This window comes from Chroicocephalus ridibundus, chromosome 6, assembly GCF_963924245.1.
Source record: "Chroicocephalus ridibundus chromosome 6, bChrRid1.1, whole genome shotgun sequence".
NCBI classification, from domain to species: Eukaryota; Metazoa; Chordata; class Aves; order Charadriiformes; family Laridae; genus Chroicocephalus; species Chroicocephalus ridibundus.
Genome location: NC_086289.1, coordinates 44,703,181 through 44,711,323, shown reverse-complemented (window position 1 = coordinate 44,711,323; position 8,143 = coordinate 44,703,181).

Genomic DNA, 8,143 nt, shown 5'->3' with positions numbered 1-8,143 from the left:
CAAGACTGGACAGTTACAAAACAGACAGCACGTGATGACAGAGCATTGGCCTTTACAATAACGCAGGGGCTTTTCTCTGTGGAAACAGCGCAAGGTGGTGCAGGAATAAGGCAGGTAGAGAGCAGGCGGAAAGTAGCAGAAGCACATAGCACTCTCTGCTTGCGCTCCTCCTCGGAGGAAGGGCTTGCAGACTCTTCTGAGTGTTTTGTCAAGGCTAAAAGGTGCTGTCAGCGAGCCGAGGGAGCTCGCTAGGAAACCGCACGGGCACAACAGACATGGCAGGCTGCACCGGGCAGGGGGTGATGGCCACATGTGCTGAAGTGGGAGTGCTGGCCCAGGTGACTACACCTGCCAGACCTCCAAAAGCCTAGCTGCAGCAGTGAGGGGGAGCTCAACATGCTGGGCCCATGGCTCAGTTTTCTGCATTAGAAAAAATATCCAACAAATTAAAGCAAGAGGATTTGCTGTGAAAAGGAAGGTGATATGAACATGTTTGGACATTGTAGGACAATGTAGGACAAAACTCCTCTAAGCATTCCTCCCATGACTCACCTGCAGCAAGTCTCCACCTCTCCTTCCTCCCACTAACCCTGGGGTCCTGTGTAAGACCCCCGTAGGTGTCACTCCTGCTTGCTTCAGGCTTGGACTCTCACACGTCTGTTCACACGTGATCTCTCTAACATCTACCGCCTACCCCAATAAAGAAACCACATCTGAGGGGGACTCCTGTTTAGCCAAAGTAATCAGCAATTAAACTCCATCTCTTAGGATCAGCCTGCAATGCCTTTCTTCTTCTGGCATGTAACTACAGCAGTTCTACAAGTCACACTACTTTTCTGGGCAGGTCATTTCCAAAGAAGGCGGCCTGGAGTGACAGTGGCTCTCCCCCTTTCCAGGGCCAATGGCACACGGGGTGCACCTTTATGGACGCTCACATACACACACAAAGCAAACACCATGACCTTAAAAATAAATGCTGAAGCCCAGACCACCCTCCCACAGTCTCCTACTCAATTTGCAGGGGAGGAGAAAGAAGGTTATGGGGCAGCAAGTCTGATACAAGCAGCTGTCAGACTGACACAGAGCTGGTGGATGTAGGAAAGTGAAAGCATCTAGGTGGGAGTGCACAGCCAAATTAGGGGTCGAAGGGTTAAGAGAAGAGAGCCCATTATTCATCACTACCACTGTGTTCCAGGCATAAGAAACATTTGGAGCTAATTAGAGGGAGAGCAGAACAATGCACTAGAGAAAGCAACAATGCCCTGGTTCAACCCAGCAGATGAGCTCCGTGCTCAGAGCAAATTGGTCTAAAATGAGTATTGCTCCATCTCAAAACCAGAAAGGTGTGACCTACTTCTCTGACCCTGGCATCAGCAGGCAGGAAGAGAACTGACAGAATGATTCTTCGTTCCCATCGTGTGGAGATTGAGCATATTCAGTTCCATTTCAGAAATAAAAGCCAGCAGCTTTTCCAGCTGATTTGGGGTAACTAATAACACAGAAGTGCACTCATTAACTAAGCTGGCTTGTATTGTAAAGAGTTCCAAGCCAACAACTAAACGAACTTGGTATAAACAGCCATGATAGTGTCAATGTGACTTAGGAGCCTTAACTAACAGCCTTGATATTTTCAAATGTAAAGTATATTCAGCTTTTAAATTATTTAGTGGACTTTTGCTAAGACTTTTGTGCCTGAAGAGTGACACTTTTCAAAACTGAGACTACAGCGCCTGAATGCTATGCTCCATGCAAGATCTGGGAAGCACTTAGGACCCTCTCAGATGAGCGCTCCCAGACAATCGTAAATAATTAGCTGTAGTTCTGGAAGTTATTTTCCAAAGCCACTTAGAAGTTGCCGTGTCAAACTAGCTTGATTTTATTGCGAGCAGATTATTTGGGTGTCGTCTTTTAGTGAAGCCACTCTCAGACATTCAGCTTGCTGATCGCAGGGTTCACGCTCTGAAGAAGAAATGAATACTTCAAGTTTTAGTATCTGGGTAAAGAGGAAAAACGTTGAAAGCTCAGAAGAAACTATCAGTGGACTTGTGGGCTCCAAGCAGGTATTTTTAGGTAGCGTGACTCCCCTGTATTTGTCAACAGAGAAATCCTGAAAGCTCCTGGGTCTCAGTGAAAGCTGCATGGGCACTATCTGTATTTGGCAGACACTGGACAGGCATCTTAAAAAAATCTTCTGTCTACAGGCAGAAATTAAGGCATCAGCATTTCACAAATGACAACTACTCTTTAAAAGGAATGCCCACCAAACATTTTCAAACCTTATGCAAATCACCACTTCAGCTGAACTGGCTTGAAAGCCACTTTGACGCATCTTTGCAACACGCAACAAAGCACAGGACCTGGAGGATGGCAGCAAGCTGTCCCAGAGAAGGGAAAATTGTCACATGAGCCAGCCTGACATCCTCAGAGACTCACCTACACTTTACATGAGGAAGAGCATATTGCATCTGCCCTGTGCCACACTCCTTTGTTAGATGGGCTATTTAAAAAATAAAGCAAATACGCATGATTGCCAGGATAGACAAATGCTAACTTGACTGTCATTGCTAGAAGGCGGTGTTACCTCCAGTGGTCCACGACGAATGCGAACAGGCCTGACAACATCAGAGGATCCCAGCACCATTCCCTACCCACAAGGGACCTGCGCGTGCCATTGCTTCCAGTTGGCGCTCAGCCTATCGTTAGGCCAAGCAACCTGCAGTAGACGCTGTGTAATTACACTGCTGTGGCAGTATGCACCCAGCCATTACAAGATAATATCACTGTAGTTACCAGGATGCCAGAGTCTTCAGTGTATGGATGGTAGCCCCAGGGCTGCCACTTGCCAGACCAAACGCCACTATGACAGCGCAGACTTGCCGCCTAACTAATTGCATCCTTAAAAAAGTTAACAACCCCCACCCCAAGAAGAGCAAGAAGTGAAAGCAGGAGGCAAAAGTCAATGGCAGGGATAAAATGCCAAGCAAGAGGGCAGAAAGCTAGTCTTTGTGTCTGGGGGACTCCACAGATCTGGATTTCCATCTTCTGCCAGAAACTCCCTTCATCTCAGAATCTATCCAATACAATGGTATAGATCCAGGGGAGCAGACGTTTGAAGAAATGCCTGCATTGAAGATACCATATCCCCAAAGGAGGTGGAAGAAACCTGTTGACAACTTATCTTCTTGTTGCCAAATGATCAAATCGGTTGCTGCAGGAATCCGAGTGTATTCCCTATGCTGTCCGCAACAACCGGATAATAGCAGTGTTTTTGAGTGCAGATTCCTCTGTGCCCACACCGGTTTAAAACTGGGTTCAGAAGAGAAGCCTCTTCATCCCAGCTTTGTCTGGTCTGTTCCGATCATAAATCCTTTGTAGAAGGGACTGGCTGAGGCTCAGGGTGTGTGTGAACATCACCCAGCACTAGGAAATGCAGCATCAGTTTTGGCCTCTTGCAGCAAGACCACACAAAAGGCAGAACTGGCACCTTCAACCTGGGATTTAGCAATGAGAAGGTATTTCAGCGACATTTGGGAAGAAAGCTCTCTGGCCATGTAGTAATGTCAGTCTGCTGGGTTGGAAGATCTTAATATTTTTTTAGCAAGACCAGCCTCTACAAGTAGGAAAGCCATTTACTCAATCTCCTCTAGTCTTTTCTGCCTTCACCTGCTCCACTAAAATCCATCGATGCTTCTTGTGGGAAGTATCACTTCCTGCAAAAGCAGAAAGTGATTTTTCGCTATGGACTTGGCCTGAGCCGCAATCAGCTGCAAAATGGGTTGGTCCTGAGTTCAGATCCAACCTTAGAGAACAGTGGGAAGCACCCACTGCCACAACACTGTCATGGACAGCATGCCTTGCAGTAATTCTAAGCAAAGGTATCTCCTCCTTTCAAAAGTCTTTTCAGGCACGTCGAATAACAATAGTGTGATAGTCAACAATATACCAATAACAATATAACAACAGTCAATGCCAGTTCTCTATCAGTGATGCTGGCTCCTCCAGCAGATACCCATTCTCTTACTTGTGCAAATGGCCACCTTCCTTCCAGCCACATTAAACTTCACTAACTCAAGATCAGGTAGGGACTTCTTTTCTACTCCTCTTTAGGATGGCAAATAGAAACACTACAAGATTTTCAGAAAGTATCAAGAGGGGAAGCAGTATTTAAGACTTGGAAAAAAGGCCTTCTCTCAATGGATGACGTTTCCTGGATGCTGTCTCAGGCTGATACACAGCTGTTTAGCACAAAACGGCTTTCCAAAGCACCTAAACCCGAGCCTGACAGCGTCTACTTCTGCACTTTTCAAATGGCTTTGTGAGACCTCAGAACCGTCAGGAACGGCAATAGATGTTATTCTTGTCTCCCACTAAATCTAGGGTGCCACCTGCAAAGATTCTTAAGTACAGAACATTTACACTCCCAGACAAGAGTAATGTGCCACCTATTAGACTGAAGAGTTGTCATTTGCCAACTGCTAGGATTTTCTTAACTAGAAATAGGCACTGCAGAGAAGCACTAAGTTCCAGCAAAAAAAAAGAGCTCTGGCACCAACCTTCATTGTTTCCTTTAAAGAAATTGCTACAGAGACCTTTAAAGTGAAATCAATAATGATTCAAGTTCCCATCTCCCCTTGCCAGCTCTGAGCAAATCACAGATTTGCTGATGTTGACGTGTCTGTTATTATTATTATCTTGTCTAAACAAAGAAAATAGTAGTATCTTCCAAAATGCATCCACAACTTGTAATCAGTAGGTCTCCAAGTACTTTTCAAAAAGGACAGTGTAATTATCTCAGTTTTATGGGTGATTATCTGCATTTTAATAGTGGAATAACTACAGCACAGGAAGAGGAATTAACTTGCTCAGCTGGGCAATGAAATAACAAGGAAGAGAGCCAGATACTCTGAATTCCCATCAAATGGCCTCCAGATAACACTTTTGTTAATATAATCAATTAGAAACATTACCTATCACCCATCTTCAAAGAATTTCACAAACAGTGAACAGACATCAGTGTTAAACTGCACTGTGCATCTCAGTATCCCATTGCACCACCTGCTTTGATCATCTTTACTCTGTGCCAACAATTCATGTAATTAATAGTACCCATTCTAAGAGGAGTGAGATAATTGACTTATCTAGCAATCACTTCAGAAAGAGTATTATTGGAAAAAGGTCTACATTCTAAACACACACCTACCTCTAAGATGATCTAGGCCAAATACCAGCTCCATGTGAAGCGATGCTAACACCAAGGCCAGCATAATCCACAGCTGCTTGGGCATTTGTCCTCTGTCCACAAACCTCGCCTGCACCACTGTGCTGCACCTCTCCCAGCCCTCCCATGTCTTCTTTCCAACAACCTGTCACCCACACCATCACCACAGTCAGACCCCACCATGCACTTTCATGACTTCTCAGTCAAAATCCAGAAGCTTGAGAAGTTTTCTCTGTACGCTTGATGACGTGGACCTTCTATGGCTTGGTCAAACACTCCTGGCTAAAATAAGGGAATGTTACAAAAGAACAGTAAAACAAACCTGTCAATAAAAGACCACAGCTAAAATATAACTTCTTCATTTCCAGATCATCAGATTAATCTCAAATGTGTAGGTGGTGCCTTCACAGAAAGCCATTAACGCTAGTTTGCTTTACACCCTGTACTCCATAGTAGCCAAGTCAAAATAACTCATCTAGCCCATCACCTATCCTCTATCTGGCTAAAGAAAATATTGAAATATCTGTGTCCCAACACGTCTAATGCAGATGGCAACAAGGCAGCCATGACATCCTCCCTGTCAATCTGCCATAGGATTCATCACAAGGGAAGACCTACTAGCTCTAAGCAGGCAATATCTTAGTCACCAAAACCAAACTATTGAAAACTACCAAAGCAACGTCAAAGATCTTCAGCTGTTACAACAGAACCCAAGGTAGGAGCATGGGGAGAGCCTCACGAGTTAATACAATCATCTGTTGGTTTATAGAAGTTTCTAACATGTTTAAGTGGATTCCTTGTTGCACACATGTTATTTCATCAGCTTTCCTGAAACTACATCAAATTTAGAGCAACGTTACACAAAGAAAAAAAAAAAAAAGAAAGAAAGTAAAATCTGGCAGATTCTGTATGAAGCATTGGTATCAACAGCTGAGGCAAAAGACAGAGCTGGAGGGGAAAAAGTGTGGAGCTACTGGTAGTGTCTCCTGAGATATGAGCAGGTGTAAGAGTTCTGTGAAGCCCCCAGACTTCACGTGTTCCTCTGCCTAGAAAGCCCACAAAGCTTCAATATGAGTGGCTTTTCATGTCAGTAGCAAAACGCAGAACCAGGAGCATTTTAGATGGTTTCAGCCTCCCTAACATTCCTCCTGCACAGCTTTGATTTGACTGTATTGATCGTCTTTGCTCAGAGGAGATAAAGCTGCTTTCCACAGAGAAATGCAGAGCAAAAGGATTAGACAGAAAGGACTGTAATTAACAAAGGCAGATATTTTTTTCTACTGGCAAGAACTAGGTTCAGTTTTGCAAGTTACTGTCTATACCTTTAGCCCCCAAAGCACCTCTGATTTGCCTCCCAGTATTAAATTCAAAGCTAGTAAATAATAACATTCTCATATAATCATTATCTTGGTGATTTTGGAAGTTTTATCATCTCAATATTAACCTCTAAAATGAAGGCTCAGTTATGAGTGTGCTTATATGTTTGATTTCATATATTCACGTCATTTGACTCATACAGGCAGAGTATTATGTGGCTGAAATCTCCAGAGTAGGTTTTGGGAGTACGTAGCTAGCCTGAATTGTTAAGATCCAAACCTAAGCACAAGGAACTTGCCTACTAGAGCGTTGCTGCTCACAGCACAGTGCAGGCTATGGCACAGCAACAAAGAGTCATTAATTAGACAGTAACGATCCCATGGGTTTAGGTCCATTCCTCTATACATCACATGTTCTTAACTGTCAAATTCAGGGATAATTCTTCCCGCCCCCCCCCCCTCGTCTTTTGGGTACAATAGCTCATGGGCAGCTACTGATGGCAGCTTATAAATATCTCTGCTGATGAGTATGGCTCTCCTGAGGTGATGCTTTGGAACAGGAGTCTCCAAGACAGAACTAAAGACCACATTCACAACATGTCACAGATTAGTGGCTTTCAAATGCTACTTTTTTCCTTCCGGAAAGCCTCTCTGCCCGTCCCTTAGATTGGAACAGAAACTAAGGACACAGCCTTGCAAGGTGCCAAGCAACTTCTGTCTCAGTGAAGGTATCAGGAGTTTAAAGACCTTAGAATAGAGCCCTTGCAATAAATGACTGACACAATAAATGGCAGTAATCAACCAAGCACACCCTAATACCATCCTTGTACATTCCCATATAACATTTCCACCATCAAAGAAGTTGTTGCAGTTGGTCACTGCAAGGGAATTTCAGTCTCCTGTACTGTGCTCTGCTTCCGAAGCATTAGGGAATAAACCACCACCAATATAACAAATTAGACAGCACCATACGTTAGGAATTTGCTGCAACTCCAGCCCTCAATGACTAGCACGGCTTCAAGTGTAAACAAACAAAAGCTGCGATTTGCGCCAACTGTTTACTCTGATTTTAAGTCAGGGTTAGCTTTGCCAGTACAAATTATGCCTCCCTTTGTCTTCAAGAAAGCTGGCCATAGACTGGAGGAATTGAGACAAATTTTTTGTACTAAATGAGCTGTCTGATTAGATAGGTCCCTTTTCACCAGCTTTTACTTCTCCATCAATGAGCAGGAATTTTACAGCATTTATTATATCCCTTGTCTTCCACCATTACTCAAATACAGATTTAGCCTGTATCCTCACTAGAAGTTAGGGAGACAGAGATTCATCTGTTGGTGCAAATCACAGCATGAATGACAGTGAATAAGATCAAACTACCGGACACTTCTTCGCCCTGTTAATGTAAGTCATGAAACTACAATTCAAATTTGGGGTCATTAAAGCAGAGTGCTTACGATTTTCTTGGCCAGATAAAAGCTAAGTATTCCTGTTGAGGCTTCAGCCCTCAAACAACTCCCAGCATGGATGGACTAGTGAACAGTGAAAATAAACTGTTACTGCCTTTGCTTACCCTGGTAATAAAGAACTTCTTCATGGGATGCTGCTTTGC